The sequence below is a fragment of the Hypanus sabinus genome, chromosome 7 (genome assembly GCF_030144855.1).
Source record: "Hypanus sabinus isolate sHypSab1 chromosome 7, sHypSab1.hap1, whole genome shotgun sequence".
Taxonomy (NCBI): domain Eukaryota; kingdom Metazoa; phylum Chordata; class Chondrichthyes; order Myliobatiformes; family Dasyatidae; genus Hypanus; species Hypanus sabinus.
Window position 1 is genome coordinate 54,703,900 of NC_082712.1, and position 26,937 is coordinate 54,730,836.

At 42.9% G+C, this 26,937-nt stretch overlaps 1 long non-coding RNA gene across 1 annotated transcript in view; it reads left to right on the forward strand.

Moving 5' to 3' along the window:
* Nucleotides 1-9,693: 9,693 nt before the first annotated feature.
* LOC132396328 (uncharacterized) overlaps nt 9,694-26,937 on the forward strand; it is a 71,829-nt gene continuing 54,585 nt past the window's right edge. Inside the window, exon 1 of the long non-coding RNA XR_009512954.1 lies at nt 9,694-9,745. This is a non-coding gene — a long non-coding RNA (uncharacterized LOC132396328). The remainder of the gene's footprint in view (nt 9,746-26,937) is intronic.

Here is a 26,937-nt window from a genome sequence, read left to right on the forward strand (position 1 = left end):
CAGCACAGTGGGAAGAATGAAGAGAGGGCATACATAGTTGAAGAACTTTAAGTCAAGTTGAGTTTATTGCCATGTGTGCAAGTACAGTGAGGAACAGGTACAATGATGTTTCTAGCAGCATCACAGGCACAGGATATAAATTACACGTAAATTATACTATAATTATGAATAAATTGTAGGGTGCAGAGAAAAATAGATTGTACAAAAGAAGATATTACTGCAAAAAATACAGAGACAAGTCCATGGTAGTGCAAGAGGCAGTTGGTCGTGTTCCATTGCTGAGGTAGAATTATGGTTGTATAGGTCAGTTGAGAAAATTGTAGGGAAATAGCTGTTGCTCAACCCGCTGGTGTGAAACTTCAGGCTTTTGTACCTCCTGCCTGACAGATTCAGTGAGAAGACGGCATGATCTTATTGATTAAAGTTCTTGATGATAAATGTCACCTTGAGGCAGTACCTCCTGCAGACAATGGCAATAGTGGGGAGGGCTATGCCCACTACTTTGTGAAGCCTCCTGCATTTCTGTGTGATGGAATTTCCATTCCGGGCCATGATGCAAACAGTCAGGAAACTTTCACCAGTGGAAGTTTGTTTGAATATATGTTGACACACCTCTCCGTAAGCTTCTAAGAAAGTAGGGGTGTTAGATGGAGAGGTCACACTGTGATGATTAATCTCTTCTCGGGCTTCCAGCTAGTTCCAGTATTGATTTTAGCCAGCATTTCAATGATAAACTCTACCATCTTCATCAGGGATGATGCCTGAGCACGTCTAGTCTGGTGTTATTTAGACTCCCACCCCCCTTTACCAAGCACCTACACTTCATCCGCCGGAAGCAGGATCTCTCAGCGGCCACCCATTTTAATTCCACTTCCCATTCTGATATGTGAGTCCACGGCCTCCTCTACTGTTACAATGAGGCCACACTCAGGTTGGAGGAACAACACCCTATATTCCATCTGGGTAGCCTCCAACCTGATGGCATGAACATTGATTTCTCAAACCTCCAGTTATGCCCCCCTTCCTCTTTACCACACCCCATCCACTTTTCCCTCTATCTCCTCGCCTACCCATCACCTCCCTCTGGTGCTTCTCCCCCCTTTTTTTTCTTCCAAGGCCTTCTGTCCTATCAGACTCCCCCTTCTCCAGCCCTGTATCTCTTTCACCAATTAACTTCCCTGGTCTTAACTTCATCCCTCCCCCTCCTGGTTTCCCCTATCACCATGTGTTTCTCTTTACCCTACCCAAGCTTTTAAATATACTCCTCGTCTTTTTTTTCTCCAGTCCTGCCAAAGGGTCTCGAGCCGAAACATTAACTATACTTTTTCCATGGATGCTCCCTGACCTGCTGAGTTCCTCCAGCATTTTGTGCATATTGCTTGAATTTCCAACATCTGCAGATTTTCTCTTGTTTGTGATTAGAGATCCTTTTTTAAGTCTCAATATCTCTAATCCACTGGAAAAATCATTGGTAATTCACATTGATAATAGGGTTGCTTTATTAAATCAGAGGAAATATAATGACAGGACAGCATTTCTTACTGCGTCTTTATTGAGGTAGATAGACTGCAGCTTTCAATACTAAACTTTGTTCCAATTGCCTAGAGAGTAGTTGACCACATTATATATTCCTTATGTACTACAACCATAAAACTGCAATGGTTGTTAACAACCAATATTCCGTATGACACATGCTTCAGTGAGGACACTCAGCAGGAGGCTTTAACTGCCCAAGACCATCAGGGAACAATTTTCCTCCATCCATGTCAACAGAGAGTAAAGAATAAGGATTATACATTTATTTCAGGAGGTCCTGCAGGGAAATGACATATAATGCAGGTATATATTGGGCCAGAGTCATCTTTCAAGTGACTATGAAAATTACATTGGTCATGATTTCTTTCTTAACTTCTTTGGCTCCCTCTGGGCTACAGAAGAAGACATCACAGGGTGCATTAGGGAAGTCATATTTGATGAAAAACACCTTTTCAGAGTTAAATTGTGTTGAATTATCACCGCAAACAGTGAGGGGTGAGTGGTGGCAAGATGAGCTGAGGTGGCATGTTGCGGAATCAATGCACATGGAGTGAGCCATTCCAAGAGGAGAAGTCAGGGCAGTGGTGTTCCAATCCTCCTACAACTGACCCGAGTGCAAGTTAGGATCACTCTGGGCACTGAGAGAAGTTGGAGCAGGGGCAGAGGAGTTCTGATGTCCATTCAACTGATCTGGGCGTGAGGTTGGATGGCTCTGGACCCTGAGCTGATTTGAAGAGGTTGAGAGCTGTATCAGGCCGGGTGGCAAAATCAGAGCCTGCAGCGAGTCACTGGGTAGCATGGTTTAGAAGCCGGGTCCTTGTGCAAGATACGATTCGCATTTCAGACAATTTAAACGCGAGAGCGAGAGCCAATTCCACTCACTCTCTGCGATGTTCACTTCCAGGTCACCAGAGCCTTTCGCTGTTCCGTTGTTTGGTCAATTTAAACGCTGATCCAGACAGACTGAAAAGACAGGGTGTTGGGATCCGAGGCGAGAGCTGAGCTTGCTTGCTGTCCACAATAGTCACTCTTCTCTCCATGGTGCTGAGGTTATGGAGACTGTCCTGGCTACTGTGCTCTGTGCCTGCTAGTACGATGGATTGATAAGCGAGGCTTCGGGATTATTCCCGGCTGCTCTGGGGTTTGGATCTGTGGACTCAACTTGGTTTGGAATGTTGATCACTTCAATTGTTTGCATGACTTGCTTTTTTATCTTTCTCTGGCACATCAAGTGATGGTCTTTTTTTTTCTTTAATTGGGTTCTTTCAGGTTTATTGCTTTGTGGCTACCTATAAGCAAAAAAAAGGGTTGTATAATATATACATTCTTTGATAATAAAGATAGGGTAAATACAGCAGGCTTTTCCCACTGAGGTTGTATGGGACTACAAGCAGAGGTCATGGGTTAAAGGTGAAAAGTGAGAAGTTTCAAGAGAACATGAGGGGAAACTTCTTCACTCAGAGGATCGTGAGAGTGTGGAATGAGCTGCCAGCATAAGTAGTCCATACACGAGGAAATCTGCAGATGCTGGAAATTCAAATAACAACACACACAGAATGCTGGTGGAACGCAGCAGGCCAGGCAGCATCTATAGGGAGACGCGCTGTCGACGTTTCGGGCCGAGACCCTTCGTCCCTTCGTGGAAGCAGAGTCCTGGGCTTTGGCTAAGTGGGCTTCAGCGTAAGGGGACTTCGGTAAGTCTGTGTGATTGCTCGCTGAGGGGAAGAAGGTAAGGTCGCCAGGTGCTTCTTAGACTTATTCTATCAATCCAGTTCAGGTATGGGGGAGACAGTCAGAGCAGTGGTGTGCTCCGTATGCAGTATGTGGGAAGTCAGGGTCAACACAGTTGTCCCTGATGACCACACCTGCAAAAGGTGCGTCCAGCTGCAGCTCCAATCGGCCCAAGTTAGGGAGTTGGAGCGGGAGCTGGATGAACTACGAATCATTTGGGAGGCAGAGGCAGAGATAGATAGGAGTTATCAGGAGGTAGTCACACCAAAAATCCAAGAAGTAGACAAATGGGTGATGGTCCAGAGAGGCAGGGGGAGCAGGCAGAGAGAGCAGAGCACCCCTGCGGCCATTCCCATTAACAATAAGTATACCGTACTGGATACTGTTGATGGGGATGACCTACCAGGAATGAGTTGTAGTGGTCCTGCCTCTGGCACAGAGGTTGAACCCTCAACTAGAAAGGGGAGGAGGGAAGAGAAGAGAGCGATAGTTTTAGGGGATTCTATAGTCAGGGGGGCAGATAGGAGATTTTGTGGGGCAGATCGGGAGTCTCGGATGGTATGTTGCCTCCCTGGTGCCAGGGTCTGGGACATCTCAGATCGGGTGCAGGCTATTCTTGAGAACGAGGGCATGAACCCAGATGTAGTGGTCCATGTAGGGACCAACGATGTAGGTAAGGTGAGTGAGGGGGTCCTGCTTAGAGAGTTCAGGGAGTTAGGAGTGAAGCTGAAAGGCAGGACCTCCAGGGTGACAATCTCGGGATTGCTACCTGTGCCACGTGCGAGTGAGGCGAAGAATAGAATGATTATACACATTAATACGAGGCTGAGAGCATGGTGCAGGAAGGAAGGGATCAGGTTTTTGGATAATTGGTCTTTGTTCCAGGGACATTGGGATCTGTTTCGAAGGGACGGTCTACATCTGAACTGGAGGGGTACTAACATTCTTGCAGGAATGTTTGCCAGTGCTGCTCGGGGTGGGGGGGGGGGGGGTTAAACTAGATGTGCAGGGTGCAGGGATCCAGAATACGAGAGAAGATGATATGATGAAGGATAAGGGACAGGTGGGGAATACACGTTTCCCAAATATTAATTGTGTAAAGGAGAAAGGTGAGACAGAACATGTGTTGGAAAAGTTACATGTACAGAGGGTTGGTCAGAAGGAGCATGGGGTTAAATGTGTAGAAGGTTTGGGTGATCTTGAGAAGGTCATCAAAATTCAAGGTGCAATTAGCCTGAAGGAAGTTCAAGGAGCTGAGTTAGGTACAATAGACAGTGTTTTAAGCAAAGAGAGGAGGAATGGGCTAAGAATTCTATACTTGAATGCGCATAGTGTCAGACATAAGACAGTTGAGCTTGGCTTGAAGCACAGATGAAAATGGGGAACTACGATATTGTTGGGATAACGGAGACATGGCTGCAAGGGGATCAGGCCTGGGATTTAAGTGTACCAGGGTATACGTGCTATCGTTGAGACAGAAATATGGGAAGAGGGGGTGGGGTGGCCCTGTTGGTGAGGAATGAGATTCAGTCCTTAGCAAGGGGTGACTTAGGAACAGGGGAAGTAGAGTCTGTGTGGATTGAGCTGAGAAACAGTAAAGGTAAAAAGACCCTAATGGGTGTTGTGTACAGGCCCCCAAACAGTAGCGTGGATATTGGGTAAAAGTTGATTAGGGAGTTAACATTGGCATGTGCTAAAGGTAATGCAGTCGTTATGGGAGATTTCAACATGCAGGTGAACTGGGAGAATCAGGTAGGTGCTGGACCCCAGGATAGGGAGTTTGTGGAGTGTCTAAGGGATGTATTTTTGGAACAGCTTGTGCTTGAGCCAACCAGGAACAAGGCTATTTTGGACTTGGTGATGTGTAATGAACAGGAATTGACAAGTGATCTTGAAGTAAAGGAGCCATTAGGAAGTAGTGATCATAACGTGATAAGTTTTTATCTACAATTTGAGAGGGATAAGGGCAGATCAGAGGTGTCAGTGTTGCAATTAAATAAAGGAGACTACGGAGCCATGAGGGAAGAGCTGGCCAAAGTTAAATGGGCGGATGCCCTGGCAGGAAAGACAGTGGATCAGCAGTGGCAGATGTTCTTGGGGATAATACAAAAGATGCAAAAGCAGTTCATTCCAATGAGAAGGAAGGATTCAAAGAGGGGGAAGGGGCCACAGTGGTTGACAAAGGAAGTCAGAGATTGCATAGCATTAAAGAAAAAGAAGTATGACAGGGTTAAGATGAGTGGGAATACAGATGATTGGGAAAGTTTTAAGGAACAGCAGATCTTAACTAAAAAAGCAATACGGAGAGAAAAAATCAGGTATGAGCTCAGTCTAGCCAGGAATATAAAAGGGGATAGCAAAAGCTTTTTTAGCTATGTGAAGAGAAAGAAGATAGTTAAGAACAATGTTGGCCCCTTGAAGAATGAATTGGGAGAAATTGTTATGGGAAACAGGGAAATGGCAACAGAATTTAATGTGTACTTTAGATCTGTCTTCACCAGGTAGGACACAAGCAATCTCCCAGATGTATAGATGGGCCAGAGTCATAAGATATCAGAGGAATTGAAACAGATTGACATGAGGAAAGAAACTGTGATGAGTAGACTGATAGGACTGAAGGCTAATAAATCCCCGGGTCTAGATGGTCTGCATCCAAGGGTTCTAAAAGAGGTGACTCAGGAAATTGCGGATGCATTATTAATCATTTTCCAATGTTCCTTAGATTCAGGATCAGTTCCTGAAGATTGGAGAGTGGCGAATGTTATCCCACTTTTCAAGAAGGGAGGGAAGGAGAAAACTGAGAACTAACGTCAGTCGTGGGGAAGATGTTTGAGTCCATCATTAAGGACGAAATATTGGCATATCTTGATGGCAGTAATAGGATTAGGCCGAGCCAGCATGGATTTACCAAGGGCAAATCGTGCTTAACAAATCTGTTGGAGTTTTTTGAGGGTGTAACAAGGATGTTAGACGAGGGTAAGCCAGTGGATGTAGTGTACCTAGATTTTCAGAAGGCATTCGATAAGGTGCCACATAGGAGCTTGGTGAGTAAAATCAGAGCTCATGGCATTGGGGGCAGGGTTTCAACATGGATAGAAAACTGGTTGGCAGATAGAAAGCAAAGGGTAGCAGTGAATGGGCATTTCTCGGACTGGCTGGAGGTGACTAGTGGGGTACCACAGGGCTCTGTATTGAGACCACAGCTCTTTACAATTTATGTCAACGATTTAGATGAGGGCATTGAAAACTATATCAGCAAGTTTGCTGACGATACTAAACTGGGTGGCAGTGTGACATGCGAAGAGGACGTTAGGAGAATACAGGGAGACTTGGATAGGCTGGGTGAGTGGGCAGATACTTGGCAGATGTCGTTCAATGTGAATAAATGTGAAGTTAACCATTTTGGAAGCAGGAACAAGAAGGCAGAGTATTGTCTGAATGGTGTAGAGTTAGGTAAGGGAGAAATGCAAAGAGACCTAGGAGTCCTAGTTCATCAGTCAATGAAGGTGAATGAGCAAGTGCAACAGGCAGTGAAGAGGGCAAGTGGAATGTTGGCCTTTATTACAAGGAGAATTGAGTACAAGAGCAAGGATGTCCTTTTGCATTTGTACAGGGCCCTGGTGAGACCACACCTGGAATATTCTGTACAGTTTTGGTCTCCAGGTTTAAGGAAGGACATTCTGGCAATTGAGGAAGTGCAGCGTAGATTCACTAGGTTGATTCCTGGGATGGCAGGGCTGTCTTACGCAGAGAGATTGGAGAGATTGGGCTTGTACACACTGGAATTGAGGAGATGAGAGGGGATCTGATTGAAACGTTTAAGATAATTAAAGGATTTGATAGGATTGAGGCAGGAAATATGTTCCAGATGTTGGGAGAGTCCAATACCAGAGGGCATGGAATGAGAACAAGAGGTCAGTTATTTAAAACAGAGTTGAGGAAGAACTTCTTCTCCCAGAGAGTTGTGGAGGTGTGGAATGCACTGCCTCGGAAGACGGTGGAGGCCAATTCTCTCGATGCTTTCAAGAAGGAGCTAGATAGATATCTGATGGATAGGGGAATCAAGGGATATGGGGACAAGGCAGGGACTGGGTATTGATAGAGAATGATCAGCCATGATCTCAGAATGGCGGTGCAGACTCGAGGGGCCGAATGGTCTACTTCTGCACCTATTGTCTATTGTCTATTGTATAAGTAGGCCATGCTAGCTTGATTTCAACATTTAAGAAGTTTGGGTAGGTACATGGGTAGTCAGGATCTGGAGGGCTATGGTCCCAGTGCAGCTTGATGGGAGTAGGCATTTCAGCATAGAATATGGTCTTACTCCAGGCATCAAAGGTATGGTGAGAGGGCAGGTGTATGGGGTTAAATGGGATCTGGGATCAGCCATGATGAAATCGTGGAGTGGACTTGATGGGGGGAATGGCCTAATTCTACTCCTATTTCCTATGGTCTTAATGCCTTATGTTCTAGATGGACCAATGGGCCTGTTTCTGTGCTGTACTCCTCTATGATTCTAAATGTACTTTGTATCTTTGAATCTTTTGCAAGGGAGCAGAATTCACCCCAGTCTTCCTTAGCAGACAGCAAATGACGTTGTGGATTTACAAGGACTGCAGGTCTATGAATGGTTGAGGAGGAAAGTACATGAACCCTACTTTGATAAACCATGTGTAACACAAGAGATGCACTGAAACAGGAATTGCTTCCACCCTTTACCATGTAGCTGGTGTGCGAGTACCCCCAGGAATGAGTCATACTATATCATGTTGGTACCAGTCTCTTTGTTCCTCCATGCATGACCCACCATACTAAATGAAGTGTTGGCAAATGGAGACAAGGATCTTAACTCCACAGGTATGAGGCTAAAGTCATGGAGAAGTACATCTTGGACACAACCCCTTCAGCGCACCAAATCCCCATCAAACATCAACCACTCATTTACACTAATCCTGCATTAATCCCATTTTTTATTCTACTCACATTCTCATCAGCTTCTACCACACCCCTACACACTAGGGCAATTTCCAGCTGCCAACTAATCTACAAACTTGTTTGTCGTTTGAATGTGGAAGCAAATTGAACCAAACCATGAGGTCACAGACAGAACAGCAGCAATCAATGATCCAAAACGTGAAAGGACGTTCTCCAATTGAGTACAGAAGGCATCACTTTGTGGCAGTTTGGTGCTTTGAGCAGTGGTTAATCATCAATCAGGATTAAAGTAAGTCAGGGGCAAGCAGAGCAGCCAGTGTGTGAGTGGACAGTGTTAGAGTGGAGATGCTGAGGCTTCAGCGAGGATTGTGAGTATCTCTTCACCATTAATGGTAACTGCCTTGGCTGACCCATGCAATGGCATAACATATAACAGTAATAGTAAGTTCATGAGTATAGTCTTCCTGAGAGATGACAAGAGATTTGTGCTCTACACAGAGTCTTTTGTTCTGGTAATCCATTGAAGGAGTGGTTTTAGGATTGCTGTAAAAGATCTAAAACTTCCTTGAATATGATGCAGTGGTTTGGTGGTTTCCTACTCACCATGTACAGATCACATTTTATGCTTACATTCTATTTTTATGTAAGTACCACTTATTTACGCAGAGAAAAGAATTAATCTTCTCAAATCATTTTTGTGGGTTTATGACTTAAAATGAATTGATATGGAAAATTTTCCATCCCATTGTTGAAATGATCCACATTGTAATGTCTGGATTTCTTAGCATAAGCACAAACAGTACGGGCGGACCAAACATCCAAAAGCAGCTGGAATCTGTATTGGGAGTTCACTCAAATCTAGGCACTTGTAATTATAAGCATTTAGACGTAAGAGGGGTTATTTGAAAATTATTATGTTTTCAGCCTTCCCATTGTCAGGGAATGTTTTAAAAATCTATTTCAAGCTTCTGTCTACTTCATGGCCTATAATATGCAGCTCTTCATTTTGCTTGTTCCAGTTCACTCCCACTCAGGCATATGCTCAACCATAAAAGCATCATATACAGTCAACATCTAATGACACATCTTTTGAATGAGTGTTCTGGACCCAACACTCTAACATTTTAAATCTTTTTTTGTCATTGTACGCGTGAAAGAACATCTTGTCGATATTATTCAGATCTAAACCAGGCAGCAGTCCAGAGCAGCCTGCATCCATCCTTCCTGAAGCAGACAGAGCCTCCTACACTCCACTTGATGCAGTCAGTGAATTTACACAGCCCTTACTGGGTTTGACATGAATGACGAGGAACAAGTGGTAGTTCCAGAAAAAGAACCAGCGACAGATGGGAATATTGGGCCAAAGGTTCACAAACTTTCTGATTCACTCTTTCTTTGGCAAGACAAGGCAAAGGCAGGGTTCCAGATGTACAAGGCTCTGACCTTCTATGAACGTTATGAGTTTAGAGTTTTCTCAGACTACTTCAAGGATATAGACTCAATGAGAGGATATTACAGACGAACAGCCGTATGTGGACTTCAGGTACGATTCTTTCATTCTCTCTCTTTACATGAATTCTTCTTTAATGAAATGTTCTCTGCTGGTTGCACCTAGAAACCATGCTGGTTGATAGAAATGGCAAGGAGTCTTGATGATAAGATGAGGCAGTTTTCTGTGGATAGGGCTTGTTTCATCACCAAGGGTTCTGTTTTTTACAGGCTACCATGGTGGAGGCAGAATCACCATGAGTTAAATTTCAGGAAGGACAGCAGTGAGCTGGCATTGCTTGTTACCTATGCAGCATCCTGTCTAGTGCATCTGTTGGGAGAGTTATTGTCCTGGAGTCATTTAGCTTAGGACTTTCCAGGCTGTGGACATATCACTAAACCACATGAGTATGTGCAGGATAAATGCTATCTGTGGTGTTTATGAAGCTGGTTTTCTTTGGGAAAACTGTGGCTGTCACATCAGTGAACTGGATCCTTTATCTCGATTCTCAGTGCTTCCAATGAGGTTATCAAAATTTCCCAAGAGCTCTTGTGAAAGTGAGAGTGTGGGTCCAAGCCAGGGACAGTATCATAGTCATAGTCAGAGTTATTCAGCATAGAATGGGCTCTTTGGCCTATCACATTCATGTCAATCTTCTTGTCTATTTCTACTAATCCCATTGGCCTGCATTAGGACTGTATCTTTTCACTGCCTTGTCTTTTCAAATGCCTGTCTAAGACATTGTGATTTTATCTGATTCAACCACTTCCCCTGACAATTGGTTCTTGATATCAGCCACTTTTTAAAAAAAAGCGCCTCACCTCTCAGGTCCCCTTTAAAACTTCTTCCACGCACCTTCAAACTACACCTTCTTGCTTTTGAAACCACTGCCATGGGGTAAAAAAAGATCTTGACTATCTACCCTCTCTATGGCATCATAATCTTGTATCCTTCTATCAAGTCATCCTTTGGCCTATTGACTGTGCTGCATCAGGAGACACCGGAGGGAGCTTCCGTCCCAGCTGCTCCCAGCCCCCATCAACCCTGATTAAAACCGATGCAAGTTCAACTTTCCCCATTCATATTGTTGGAAGGTATTAGTTATAAGGGTAAAGGTAAATAGAGTTGCTTTTTGTTGGAATTTTATTTTGTTACTTCCATATTTAAAATTTGATTAGAGTGTGAACACGAGTCCTGATCTGGCATTCTACACCTCATTGTGAATAAACGAAGGGTAGCCTGTTCCATGAGGTGTGTGTATGTGATTGTTGCAGTTGTACCTTTCTGCTGCTGCTAATGGTGCCAAGTTCCTCAAACGCCTAGGCTGTTATGGCCAGGTCTGCTCTGCTTCAATCCCATTCAGTATGAGGGCAGTGTTTTAAAATGTTAAAATTTCACTTCGAACAGATCTCCAACTGTGACTGATTGTGAATATTAAAGATATTCACATTTACTGGCCCTGATAACAGTGACAGCTTTGACAGTCTGTGAGGGTGGGGGGAAGGAGGGGTTGTCAGCTTAGTGATTGTGGCTGGCTTCCTGAGCTGAAACGGGGCCAGGCTCCCAGGGGAATACTGAATTCAGACTGCCTCCAGGCCACACGAGATACTGACAGAATATATGTTCTGGCGGGGCATGTGTGTGTATGTGTGTGTCTGTGTACATGTATTGTGTGGGTGTATGTCTGTATATGTGTATGCATGGGTGAGTGTGTGTGTGTCTGTGTATGCTTGTGTGTCTGTGAGTGTGTGTGTGTGTGTGTGTGTGTGTGTGTGTGTGTGTGTGTGTGTGTGTGTGTGTGTGTGTGTGTGTGTGTGTGTGCACGTCATGATCGGCTACCCCATCTGCTGAACTTTGAATTCTATCAGCCAGCATATTTTTGGCTCTTAGGGGTTCGTAGATGGTGTCTATTTTGATATGTTTATTTACGGAGTAATCAGAAAAGAACCACACTTCTAAAAATTCTCATGTGTGATTCATGTTGACCTGTGCCAAAATCTCTCTGGTGTCCCAGTTAAAGTGGTACCCTTCTCAGACTTTATGTACTACGATCAGTGATAGTGGATCATGCATCCGTACCACCAGCTGGTGCTCCCGTAAATGAGAGTTTATGTCCTGTCTGGCCAACCCAATTCTTGCTGCAGTCTCCACAGGTGATCCTGTACACCACATTGTTTTTCTCAGTTGTCGGTTGTCAAACGTCAACCGAAGGGATATCCAATCGCGAGCCAATAGAATTCAAAAGTCAGCAGAAAGGGTAGCCAATCAGGACCAAGCCAAGCTAACAGGGGCCTATATAAGTGGCTGCACTCCCAGAGAGAAAGACCAATGTCTGTGCACTGAGGATGTCACCACGACTGGTGAGGAAACGTCTGCAAGCTAATTGCTAAGCTCGGTGAACACTGCAACATGAAATGTCTCAACCTGAGCTATGAATATTTATTACCATCCTAAGAAGAAGAATGTGCTGGAGCTCCAACCTTGACAAACTTTGTTAGGCCGTAATAGTTCTTTCAGCAGCAGTCAATGTTTTTGTGGTGAACTACATATACCTGCTCCTGTGGCTCATCCCACGGACCCCGGTATAAAGACGATTGGAGACTGAACCCGGCCTCAGTCTCCAGGATGTTGTGTGGTGGTCAATTGCTGCTTGTTCTTTCTTCCAGACAATGAAAGCCTATATCTCGCCTCACGTCTCGGAGAGTTATTGATGGTGCATCAGTTTTACCTGGTTGGCATCTCATTCATCATTTGTATCCCTCTTTCCCAATCATCAGACCTCCTTGCAGGAATGAAACTCTGTTAACAGGACCTCTCAGTTTCTATCTTTGAACCTGAGTACAGTATCCTTGGCCTGTCCATCTTCTCTGCCACCTCCAGCCGCAGCACTTCCAGCAGAGTGGTGTGGTGTGACTCAGTGCTGACTGTACATTTAAGGGCGAGAGCACTTCCATTTTTAGCTACACCACACAATGTCAGCAGCCAAACAAAACTGAGTTGATTATCTTGTCACCAACACTGCTTTGCCTAGTAGAAAGCATTGTGCAGTGAAAACAAACTTGTACTGTTGCACTAGGATCAAGATTGAAAACTGCTACCCTGAGAATGCAGTACCATAATACTTCAACAGATATAATGGAGGAATAAATCAAAGAGGGGGTAGAATTTCCTCTTTGTTTGCCAGTAATGAATGACCAATGCTGTGGTGCTGCTAGTTGAGAGCATATCCCCAAATTTGGTTTCTGTAACAAGAGGAAATGACTGATATCCCTCTGCCTCTGATATCCAAACCAAATGGAAATTGTATTGCGAAGACACAAGTGAATGCAGATGCTGGAAACCTAGACTACATACCAAAAGTTGGAGGAATTCAGTAAGTCAGGCAGCATCTATGGGATACAATAAATGCTGCCTGACCCGCTGAGCACATATAGTGTCTGATGTGGGGTTTGACGTCTGTTTAGTGTCACACAGATTTTGCTCACCGGGACAGATATATGATCTATTTTGCAGCAGGCACTATTATGGAATGATAAGCACAAGGCAACAATTACAATTTATATTTTAATATTCCAGGAAAATGCCCAAGATTGGAGAAAGTTTGTATGATCAAGTTACCAACTCTACATGAATGCGAAAAAGGAAATTGTATCTCAGGAATTTGAGTCTCCCAACATACCCAGTAACTTCCTGGATTTGCCAAAGAATCTCCTGAGAGTTTTCAAGTATCCCAAGCTCAAATTCGTAAGATCCATCCCTGGAACTCCTGTAATTTACTGAAGTGACTGGGCCTCTAGTGACTTTGTTTGCTCTTGATGTCAAGTATAAAAGAAGGGCTTCATCAATCAAAGTAGTGAGAGTTTAGGCTTTCTGAGAGTGGCTGCTATAGATGTGTATTATCTAACTACTCATGGAACATGGCAGATGTAATACTATCTTCACTCAGCAGGAGTACAGTTTCAGAAATCCCCAAGATTGTGTATGCATTTCAGATGATGGGTGGGGAGGGGACAGAAAAAGCATGCAGGCATGGAAAGAATGAGTCCATGAATACATACATGCATATATTTTTAGAGAGTCTGAACCTTCCTCCCAGCAAGATTAGAACTGCTATGCCCCAACCACCCTCCAAACATGAGGTAATCCAACTGTTCAATATCCACTTCCCAACTCAGTATAGAGACTTGTTCATGAAATTATTGGGAGTTCCTTATCATCATTGTTGAATTCTCATTCCTATTGTGAAAACCAGTCATTATCTTAACTCTTCTATCTCTATGAATTCCTCCAGTATGATAAGCCTCCAAATTCTCGTCCTTACAATGTTGAGCTCCACCATTCCCATAACCATGTCAGTTTCTTCAGCTGCTACTGCCCTAATCCCTGAGATTTCCCCCCCCCCCCATAAATCTCCTGGTTTCTATCTTTCTGCTCTTATGATACTCTTGAACCTTTTTTGACCCAGTTTATGCTTACCTACCCTCCTATCTAGTCCATTTTCAGTTTCTTGTTCATGTTCTTGTGAAGCAGCTTGAAGCATTTTGCTACAATAATTGCACATATAAAAAGGAAGTTGTAACTGCAGCTTGAATGATCCAAGAGTTAGCTGAAAGCAAAGGTTCCTTGGTATCCCCGTGGTATGGACACCTGTTCACCATGTTTAGATTAAGAACCTGCAAAACTGCCAGATTCCTAGATGGAAATAACCCATAATTTACCTTGGCCCACAGCCTCTAGAAACCGTTGACCCAATTTGTCTATTAAGCAGGATAAATCTGGGAATTGTTGAATTTAGGTTCTTTGTGTGGTTCTAAGAGTGGATTTAGTCAAAGGAAATGTGTTAGCACATTTGATTCAAGATTTCTGATTACATCTTGCTGAGAGTTTCAGAAATTTCCCTGAGTCTATTATATTCAGGCTCAATACAGACATTTGTTTAATTTTTAAGAAGCTAAACTTGGCAAATAACTTTCCATTTTCCATCTGGACCCCTGTGAATGGCTCTGCTAATATGATCACGGAGGATTGTTTTTCAAAGAGCAGAGAAAGAGAGGGAAAATAATTCTGCTTATCAGGAATTAAAATTTTCGCAGCAGGCTAAGGAAACATCAAAGGGTGGATATAATGTATTGGGCAGCATCTGCAGTGAGAGTTGCTTGCATGACATATGGCAAAAAATGTTTCCGGTATCACTTCAGCTCTTGGAAGGCAATAGTCCTCTGGATCTTCATTCCCCTCCATTTTCCTCTGACTCCAATGAGATTTCCATTTCCTTCTGATCTTCCCCTTCTCACACCAAGGAACAACTTTTCTCCTTTCCCTACAGATGCTGTCCAACTTGTTGCGTATCTCCAGTGTTGTCTGCCCTGATTTCAGATTTTCACCATCAGCAGTATTTTGTTCCATGCTGTGGAAATTGGTGTTGATTTAATTGGTGATTTGGGTGATGCTTTGAAGATTAAAAAGAGGATTGGCATTTACAACATGTTTAATGTTTTCACCTATCAAGGGAAAAGTTCAAAATCAAGAATAAAAATGGAAAAGGACTGAAGTTTTTACTCAGGATTAAACCACGTGTTGAACCATGACAGTTTACAGGAAAGGGCATTGCAAATATCACAGTGGGCCATTAATTTATTTATGATAGTGACATACATAACCGAAAATAACAAGATGGTCTTGTTGTAGCCCTTTTGCATTTTGATGTCTCTGCAGACTCTGCTGACACATTTAATGGGAAACCTTACTTCATGTCATTTCTATCGTTTAATATATCCTAATGATTTTGTGATGATAAAATACCATCCTCTTCAGATACTTACTTGACTCAAGGGAAACAAACAGAAGATTTTTGCTCATTTTAGCTCCTTCCATCGGACAGAACCTACAATAGCTTGTAAATGCAAACACCAGGCTCAAGGACAGCTTCTATCTTATCTTGAATAGACTCTCTTCTACAATAAAGAGAAACTCTTGATTTCTCAAACTACCCTGTAACGGTCCTTGCATCTTATTTGACTATCTACACAGCACTTTTTCTGCGACAGTAACAGTGACAACATTTTGCAGTCTGTTATTGCTTTTCCCTTTGTACTACCTTGATATACATACATTTTGGAATGATCTGCATGCAAAACAAAGTCTTTCACTGTATCTCAGTACATTTGACAATTATAATCCAATTAACAAATTCCTCTCCCCAAAACTCTAGTCCAAAAAGGACAGTTCAGTCTTCTCAGTGCAAAGTTCTTAAAATCATTAAACTCAGTGTATTGTTCATGATATTGGTAGCAGAATTGCCAGCAGGAATGAAACACTGTTGTTGCTGTCAATTAAGATAGTCATTCATCAGCAAGAATAGTGTGACTATGGACAGAAAACATTCTTACTTAGAGTACTTAACTAGAAGAGAATTTTACCATAATACCAAATCATATGAAAGTTGAAGTCCTGTTGAATTATCTCATGCCACTCTATCTAAGTCTTTATTTCAATAGCTATAGAAACATTGACATCATGATGAGGAAGTGGATTCTGACATTATACAGCACAAACTGAATATTTACATGGCACAGTGAAAATGAGGGTTCTACTTTGTATCAGGGCCTGGATTCCTTTTGCCTGCAAGATAAGAGGCAATTAATGTGGTTCTAGTTTCAAAACTTTTATCTTGAGTTTGTTGGATGAAGAGCTCGGAAACATCTGTGATTTTTCTACAAACAGAACTCCAGGCTTTATTTCACAAATGTAACATTCTCTAGCCTTTTACTGTCTGGAGATGCTCACCCTCCTCCACACCACTCTTAAAGGGATAGCTTCACTTGGGAACTATGAATCTCGTTCTTTTTTGTGGCTCCAAAGTAACATTTGGAGTCTCTAAGTCTCCATCTGGTTGTTTGTAGAACTGCAAATGGCAGTGTTATAAAGTGAGCTATTGAAAAGCCTTTCCTTAAAGAGAGAATCACATTGATGCAGATAGTAGACATTCATCTCCAGTGACGTAGGTTCAGTCCTGATCTGGGGTGCTCACTGTATGGAGTTTGTATGATTTCCCTGTGATCACCTGGGTTTCCTCATTGTGCACCCACATCCCAAAACTCTTCAGGAGGATGTGTTGATGGATCACTATACTGTATATCACCACAAATTGTAAGTGAGCAGTAGAAATGATAATTTTATTATTGGTTTGTAATTGTCATATGTATCAAGGCATAGTAAAAAGCTTTACTTATACTGATCTATATGTATCTATACTGTTCATTTCATCACATTGGTACGTTAAGGTAATAGAAGAGAGAAGTAATAACAGAATTCCAAATAAAGAGTTACAGTTACAGATAAAGTGCAGTGCAGGGAGACAATGTGGTGCTAGACCATGATAAAGTATATTAAGAGGTCTTTTCTTGGACAAGGGGACATGGTTCCCAAATCTGAGTAAGGAGCAGTAGATGAGAATATCACGGATGATACTGTGGATGACCCAATTCCTCACGAGAGACTGAAATATCAAGAGAGCAGGCAGTGTGTGCTGCTATTGGAAGAAGGCCCCGTACTTGTGATCTCTCTCAATGGTGAGTGAGAGCCTGTCAGTCCTAAAGGCCCGGGCTCATAGAAGTGAAGCAGAGGGCTGTAACATCGAAACAGCAGCTGGTTGATCTCCTGCTCTCGTTGTTGCAGGAGTGATCTCTCTCTCCCTTGCTAGAAAGAGACAGCCTGTCTGAGCTACCAAAGTGTTGGGATGGACTGTAGTTTTTGATGGACTCTACATCATGGTCTTCAGGGGCTTTGCTATTGCTTGCAGGGCAGGTAGTGGGAGTTGATGCTTTTGCAGGAGCTGGGGGGACAGGGAGAGGGTTTTGGGGTTCCAACGTTTTCTGTTATTCATTCTTTGGGGTTTTGAGATACCAAAGTGTTGGGATGGACTGTAGTTTTTGATGGTCTCTAGATCAAGGTTTCTTTCAAGGCTTTGCTATTGCTTTCTTGGGGGGAGGGGTGTCAGTGCTTTCGCTGGTGTAAGTGAGGGCGGGGGAGGTAGAGGGTCAATGCTTTTGCTGCTGCTGTTAGTACGTGTGAAGGGAGGGGGCTTTGGGGTTCTGATGTTTCTGTCATTCATTCTTTGGGCTTTTTGTCTGTTTCGTGGATGTCTGAATTTCAGTAAGAATTTCAGGTTGTATACTGTATACATTTTTCTGATATTAAATTGAACCATTGAAGAGGCTGAAGAGCCTGTATGCCATTGACTCTCATATCATTTTAACATTTTGTTTGCTGTAACATTCAGATATAATTATACTATATTGCTAATAATATGAATGGTGCAAAATTGGGACCATCACGTACACGGGTGACAACTTAACACAGACTCTACTTCAAGAATCACCAAGTGATGCTTATAACTAGTCCAAACCTTGGTGTGAACTTTGTAACCAACAGACCTCAGATAGTCAGGATGCACTACTGCTCCTCCCTCCTCAACATCCTCAACACGGGTGCCCCCACCCCTAGGGCTGTGTGCTGTATACTCTCCACACACATGTCTGCATATCCATGCACCAGAGTAATTACATTAACATGAGAAATTCTGCAGAAGCTGGAAATTGAGAGGAACTCAGCAGATCAGAATAAACAGTCAATGTTTATGGACTTTTTCAGGACTGAAAAGGAAGGGGGACGTGCCCGAATGAAAAGATGGGGAGAGGGGAAGGAGGATAGCTAGAAGGTGATAGGTGAAACCAGGTGGGTAGGAATGGTAAAGGGCTGGAGAGGAATGAATTTGATAGGAGGTAAGAAAGGAAAGGAGCAGGGAATTAAAATGTTTGACCATCAGGAAGTTCCACTTTTGATGGATGGAGTGGAGGTGCTCAAAGAAGCAGTCCCCCCATTTACATTGTCAAGCTTGCTGATGAAACAACAATGGTGGGGTTCATCACCAACAATAATGAGACGGACTACAGAGATACAGGAGGAGTGGAAGATCTCAAGGCCTGGTACCAGGCAAATAATCTCTTCCTCAAAGAAAATAAGGAAGTGTAATAAAATTTTTGAAAATCCATACATAAATAAAGACTGACAAACAGCCATGGGGTAAATAGGCTACTGGTGTTGCTGGTCCTCCCACATGCCTTTGAATGTCAGAAGTGCTAATACTTTAGTTAAGTCAAGTCACTTTTATTGTCATTTCGACCATAATTGCTGGTACCGTACAGAGTAAAAATGAGACAATGTATTTCAGGACCATGATGTTACATGAAACATTACAAAAACTAAGCAAAACTATGTAAGAAAAAACCAACACAGAGAAAGCTACACTAGACTACATTCCTACCCAGGACTGCATAATGTGCACAAAACAGTGCAGGCATTACAAGAAATAATAAACAGGACAATAGGGCAGTAAGGTGTCAGTCCAGGCTCTGGGCATTGAGGTGTCTGATAGCTTGGGGAAAGAAATAGTCTGGTTGTGAGAGCTCAAATGCTTCAGTGCCTTTTCCCAGATGGCAGGAGGGAGAAGAATTTGTATGATGGGTGCATGTGGTCTTCCATAATGCTGTTTGCTTTGTGGATACAGTGTGTAGTGTAAATGTCTGTGATGGTGGAAGGAGAGACCCTGATGATCTTCTCAGCTGACCTCACTATCCGCTGCAGGGTTTTGTGATCCGAGATGGTGCAATTTCTGAACCAGGCAGTGATGCAGCTCCTCAGGATGCTTATATGCACCCTGACATTCATTGGTTTAGGTATACATGGGAAATTTACTGTTCAGCATCGAGAAGAATTCACTTCACCAACCTCACACACTGCTCCCACCAACATTGGTATGATCATATAAACTATGCTGAATGAAATATTTAATGAAAAATGCATATGTGGGGTGACCTTATGGAGGCATCTACAATTATGAGGTGCATAGATAGGGTGAATAGTCACAATCTTTTTCCAAAAATAGGGAAGTCTAAAACTGAAGGGAATAAGTTTAAGGTGAGGGAGGAAGGACCTAAGGAGTAACTCTTTCACACAGAGACTGGTGAGTTTGTGGGATGAGCTCCAGAGCATGTGGTAGAGGTGGGTAAACTGCAGCATTTAAAAACTATTTAGATAGGTACATGAATAGAAAATGTTAGAGGGATATGGTCCAGATGAGATCAGGTCAGGTAAGCAACTTGATCAGTGTACTCTAGTTGGACTAAAAGTCTTTTTCCATGCTCTATAAGGCTTTGACTTCATTTGCTAGAATCATGGGAATCCTGGTTGTGCAAGGGATTGGGATTTTAGAGGCAGTCCCACTGGAAGGGCTTGAAAGGGTCCCAAAGCCTTGCTTGAACTGAAGACCTGGAGCATGGATCATAAGGTTACACTCTGTGTGCGTCTGGAAAAGCTTTCCAGACGCTTTGCCATGCCGATGTTCAAGCTACTGCAAGTTACTTTTCCAAGGCTGCTCTGTACCAGGCAGTGAAGATCATAGTGGTCTGAATTTCTCTGTTTCAGAGATTTAGGGACCTATAGGGAACTCTAGCCACATCTAGATGGCACGGTAGCACAGCGGTCATCACAAATCACTTTTTACAGCTCCAGTAATCACTGATCGGTGTTCAATCCCCACCCCAGTCTGTAAAAAGTTTTTACGCTCTCCCTGTGACCATGTGGTGCTCCGATTTCCTCCCACGTTTCAGTTGTCTGCATGCTATTTTGGCGGCAGAAGCGTGGCAACACTTGCAGATTACCCCAGCACAATCTTCAGACTGTGTTGGTGTTTGGCACAAAACAATATATTGTACTGGATGTTTCAATGTCTTGATGTACATTTGTCAAATAAAGCTAACCTTTAACTGACGAAGAGTCTCAGCCCGAAACGTTGATAGTGCTTCTTCTTACAGATGCTGCCTGGTCTGCTGCGTTCCACCAGCATTTTGAATGTGTTGCTTGAATTTCCAGCATCTGCAGATTTCCCTGTGTTTGCCTAACCTTTAACTCCCCGCTTGCTGCCTCCCACTGCTATGGGGAAGTGCTAAGTTCTCTACTCAGGGCAGAGAAATTTTATCCTCTAGGCTGCTAAGCTGATTTGTTGTCCACTATCGGTTTGGCGTTGCATTCAGTAGTTCTGTGCTTCCTGCCTTGCAAGAGAGAGAGGGAGAAATGTGCTGGAGAGTCGTTATCACTGTTCTTGCCATGTTTCAATAGCTGTAAGTGTGTGTGGTTTCAGAAGTTAGAGTGAGTGTGGAATGCAGATAAGTGGGGGAGAGCTTGGCTATCCATTCAAAGTTAGGGAGGTGGATAGATATTGAATTAAGTGTATGGCATGAACCATTGCTTGTGGTTCACAGTGTAATTTTTGAAATCAGGACATAAAGAAACTTAAAGCCAATGAGTCTCTTATACCTGCACCTACTATAAATCATTTTGGAGTGACCTATTGCCTCAGCACCCCTGTGCCATATACTCCATCACCCTGATAATCTAAAAACCTGCTGATCTATACTCACTATGTTAGGTACCTCCTGTATCTAATAAAGTGGCCATTGAGTGTATGCTCATGGTCTTCTGATGCTTAGCTCATCTACTTCAAGGTTCAATGTGTTGTGCATTCAGACATGCTCTTCTGTATACTACTACTCTAACGTATAGTTATTTGAGTTACTGCCACCTCCCTGTCAGCTTGATCCAGTCTGACCATTCTCCCCTGACCTCCATCATTAACAAGGCTTTCACAACAGAACTGTGTTCACTCGGATTTTTTTTTTTTTGTTTTTTTGCACTATTCTGTGTAAACTTCAGAAACCGTTGTGCATGAAAATCAGGAGATCAGCAGTTTTTGAGATTTGCAAACCATCTGGCACCTCCAAACATTCCACAGTCAAGGTCACTGAGATCACATTTCTTTCCCTTTCTGATGCTTAATCTGCACAAGAACTGAACCTCCTGACCATGTCTGCATGCTTTTATGCACTGAATTGCAGCCATGTGATTGGCTGATTAGATATTTGCATGAGTGAGCAGGGGTACCTAATAAAGTGGCTATTGAGTATGTGTTTGTAATATACGTAACAACTGAACCTTTACAGATCTCTTTGGTAGAGAATTCTAAAGGTTATTACCTTCTGACTAATGAAAAGTTATTTCGCTCCTAAATGGCTGACCCCATACTTTGAGACAGTGACTCTTGATTTTAGACTCCCTGGCATGTAAACATCATCCACACAGTTACTCTAGCAAGCACTATAATGATTATGTTCAATTTCAGATCTCCTCTCATTCACCTATCTACATTCAGGAGAATATTTCCAGTCCAGTCATTTCCTATTTGAAACTTGTCATGCAAGGAATCATTCTGATGAACCTTTGCTACACTTTCTCTATCATGAGGTAGTGTTTGAGGATTGGATCCAGTTAGTTGGTGCGACTGTAATGAAACCCAATTTCCCTCAGGATCAGTAAAGTATGCCTGTCTGTCTATCTGTCTAAGATGTCCACTGTAACATCATCATGCCCACATTCTGGTCTGCTTAAATATCACCTACAGCTAGCTTCCCAGGTCCTTAATATACAGTAACTCCAGGCGGCAACTGCAGACAATTGACTATTCCCCTTTAAGAATGGTGATCAAGGCTTCCGTCACCACCAGTAGACTTTACCAGATGCTAACTAGACCTGAGATTACCTTCACTGAATGAGCTTGTAATAAGCAACGTGCCTGACACTAGCTGACAATGGTTGGATTCTTCCACTGTGATGATGAGGTGAAGAATATATTTTGTGTGACTTTCACTGGGTCAGAAAGTTGTGGGTTCTCATATGTCACTATTTCCAGTGCCTGCCTTTCACTGTAAAATAAATTTCTTCCCCAATGAATGTAACATATATGGAGAAACCATTGCAGAGTCACTACTAACAAAGATATCAGCTGGCCTGTACTTGTTTGAAATACCAATCAGCTTGTGCAATTGCAAACTTTTCTGTTTCATTTCCTTACTAAGGTGCCTGTCCATTTTTTCTAATTTTGCCACTGCTCTTTATTGAACTTTAGTACTTTCCTTTTGTCTGTTTATTCCCTTTGTGTTCTCTCTCTCTCTCTCCCCTCCTTCCTCTCTCTGTCTCTCTCTCTCTCTCTCTCTCTCTCTCTCTCTCTCTCTCTCTCTCTCTCTCTCTCTCTCTCTCTCTCTCTCTCTCTCTCTCTCTCTCTCTCTCTCTCTCTCTCTCCCTCCCTCCCTCCCTCATCTGTCTGGACTGATGGGTCTGCAGCCAAGAGGGCAGATGGACTGTCAGCTGCCATTCAGTCAACAGCAGTCCCAATGAAGAACCAGGAGAATCTGATAAAGATTATGCAACTGTGCCTTTATCCTTTCCAGTTTTTACCCCAGCCTCTCTCTTCAGTATGACTCAGCTTATCACTCCATATTATGGATATGCAGAAGTACCATATTCCCCAACCATGCTTCTTAACTGGAAATATGTGACTGGATGTGGTTTTATCCTGTTCTGTACAAAATCCAAATTCAGGTTTACTATCACCAGCATGTGACATGAAATTTGTTAATTTAGCAGCAGCAGTTCAATGCAATATGTAATTTAGCAGCGAGAAAAAAAATAAACAAGTAAATCATTATGTATATTGAACAGATTTTTAAAAAACACGCAAAAACAGAAATACTGTATATTAAAAAAAATAAGGTAGTGTCCAAAGGTTCAATGTCCATTTAGGAATCGAATGGCAGAAGGGAAGAAGCTGTTCGTGAATCGTTGATTGTGTGCCTTTAGGCTTCTGTACCTCCTTCCTGATGGCAACAGTGAGAATAGGGCATGCCCAGGGTGCTGGAAGTCCTTAATAATGGATGCTGCCTTTCTGAGACACCACTCCCTGAAGATGTCTTGGGTACTTTGTAGGCTAGTACCCAAGATGGAGCTGACTAGATTTACAAACCTCTGCAGCTTCTTTCAGTCCTGTGCATTAGCCCCTCTGTACCAGACAGTGATGCAGCCTGTCAGAATGTTCTCCACGGTACAACTATAGAAGTTTTTGAGTGTATTTGTTGACATGCCAAATCTCTTCAATCTCTTAATGAAGTACAGGTGCTGGATTGCCTTCTTTATAACTACATTGATATGTTGGAACCAGGTTAGATCCTCAGAGATCTTGACACCCAGGAACTTGAAGCTGCTCGCTCTCTCCACTTCTGATCCCTCTATGAGAATTGATATGTGTCCTTTTGTTTTACCTTTCCTGAAGTCCACAATCAGCTCTTTCGTATTACTGATGCTAAGTGCCAGGTTGTTGCTGCAGCACCACGCCACTAGTTGGCATATCTCACTCCTGTATGCCCTCTCGTCATTCCTGAGATTCTACCAATAATAGTTGTATTGTTAGCAAATTTATAGATGGTGTTTGATCTATGCCTAGCCACACAGTCATGTGTATATAGAGTAGAGCAGGGCGCTAAGCACACACCCCTGAGGTACGTGAAAAGTTAGTCAGCGAAGAGGATATGTTATCAGCAATTCACGCAGATTGTGCTCTTTCAGTTAGGAAGTTGAGGATCCAATTGCAGAGGGAGGTACAGAGGCCCAGTTTCTGCAGCTTCTCAATCAGAATTGTGGGAGTGATGGTATTAAATGCTGAGCTATAGTCGATGAACAGCATCCTAACTTAGGTGTTTGTGTTGTCCAGGTGGTCTAAAGCCATGTGGAGAGCCACTGAGATTGCATCTGCCGTTGGCCTATTGTGACGACAGGCAAATTGCAATGGGTCCAGGTCCTTGTTGAAGCAAGAGTTCAGCCTAGTCATAACCAACCTCTCAAAGCATTTCATCACTGTCAATGTGAATGCTACCGGACGATAGTCATTAAGGCAGCCCACATTATTCTTCTTTGGCACTGGTATAATTGTTGTCTTTTTGAAGCAAGTGGGAACTTCTGCTCGTAGCAGTCAGAGGTTGAAAATGTCCTTGAATACTCCCGCTAGTTGGTTGGTACAGGTTGTCAGAGCTTTACCAGGTACTCCATTAGGACCTTCTGCCTTGCGAGGGTTCACTCTCTTTAAAGACAGCCTAACATCAGACTCTGAGACGGAGATCACAGAGTCATCAGGTGCAGAATCGATCTTCACAGCTGTAGTTGTTTTCTCCCTTTCAAAGTGGGCATAGAAGGCGTTGAGTTCATCTGGCAGTGAAGGTTCATTGCCAGTCATGCTATTGGGTTTCACTTTGCAGGAAGTAATGTCTTGCAAACCCTGCCAGAGTTGCCATACATCTGATGTCGCCTCCACCCTTGTTTGAAATTGTCTCTTCGCCCTTGAAATAGCCCTCCACAAATCATACCTGGTTTGTTTGTACTGGCCTGGGTCTCCAGGCTTGAATGCCACAGATAAACCATTCAGCAGACGACATACCTCCTGGTTCATCCATGGCTTTTGGTTTGGGAATGTACACCTTTGTAGGCACACACTCATCCACACAGGTTTTAATGAAGTTGGTAACAACTGAGGTATACACATCCAGGTTCAAAGATGAATCCCTGAATACAGTCCAGTCCATCGATTCAAAGCAGTCCTGTAGGCAGTCCTGTGCTTCCCTCGTCCATACCTCTTGGTCCTCACTACTGGTGCTGCAGTCTTCAGCCTCCGCCTATAATCAGGAAGTAGAAATACAGCCAGGTGATCAGACTTCCTGAAGTGAGGGCATGGAATAGCACGGTAGGCATTCCTAATGGTGGTGTAGCAATGGTCCAGTGTGTTGTTTCCTCAGGTATTGCAAGTGAGCTGTTGATGGTAGTTGCTTAGTGATTTTTTCAGACTGGCCTGGTTAAAATATCCCAAAACGATGGTGAAAGCATTAGGGTGTGTTGTTTTGTGCATGTTGATCCCATTGCTCAGATTATCTAAAGCCTGCTTGACATTGGCCTGAGGTGGAAGGTAAACTGCTACTGAAATGACCACAGAGAACTCCAGTGGTAGGTAAAAGGGACGGCACTTTGCGGCTAGATATTCCAGGTCTGATGAGCAGAATTGGGATAGCACTGATATATGTGTGCATCAAGAAAAGTTGATCATGAGGCATACTCCTCCACCTCTGCTTTTGAGAGACTCTGTAGATGATCCTGACGGTGTATAGTAAATCCATTGATCTGGATTGCTGTATCTGGTCTGGTACGGAAGGGGTTAACCAGGATTCTGTGAAACAAAAGACACATGCGGTCCTAATGTCCCTGATTCGGCACCCTAGCTCTGAGATCATTGATTTTATTCACCAGAGACTGCACATTCGTCAGCAAAGTAGTCGGTATAGGGAGTTTAAAACCCCACTTCCTTAAATGCACATATAACCCTGATCTACACCCATGCTTCCTCCGAGGGCGCTTCTGGGCTTCCGAGGGTGTTGTTCCCATCAGTTTTAAGCACCAATAGTTTGTTTAAACACACTTAGACATCTTTGTTGACTGTATTGACCTTGGAAGCAGTTGTGCTTTTGAGCTCTAACAGGCTGAAATGGGAATATTTAATTATATCCATTGAGAGTACTGCTGTTCCTCAGGTCGCACCTAGGCGCCCCAGAACACTATCATTTTAATGTGTTACATTAGGAATGTACAGATTTTCCTCTGAATCTACCAAGACTGTTACACTTTAAGGTTTTGTCTATAAATTATTTTCTCATTTAGCAAACGGATCGCAGCAGACAAGCTATATCATTTCAACAAAAACTAATTTTTTGAAGCACTGGATCCATTTTGTGATGAATTAGAGAGCGGAAGGTTTTAATTAAGCATTTAGCACAATGCAACCCTTCCCTGATGACCAAGCAGACAACATGGTTGCTGAATTTCCACAGCTACTTATGCCCATAAACACTCTGAAGGGGATGGAAATGTTTGAACTGAAGCAAAAAAAAAATCTGAATTCAGCACTGGATATTTAGAAGCTATTTCTCTTTATCTCCCTATTAAATATAAACTTTTAATAACTCATGAGGGCCGAACTTTCTGGGCGAATTAAATTATTAACTCCAACATAAAATAACCAACCAAGTACTGAGGAATCAGATGGATCATTAATCATAGTGTTACCTTCTAGCTTGCATTTTACATCTCAAAGGTTTTTGTGCATTTCCATGGAAGAGGTTCATTTGTTACTGAAATTGATTTTAAATAGTATTTAAATGTGCAGTATACATTCCCTCTGTTTTCTTGTAGGAAGTGTACAGTGCATTCTTCTTATCCCTAAAAAATGGGAGGTAGAGTCCAGACTTTTCCTTAATTTT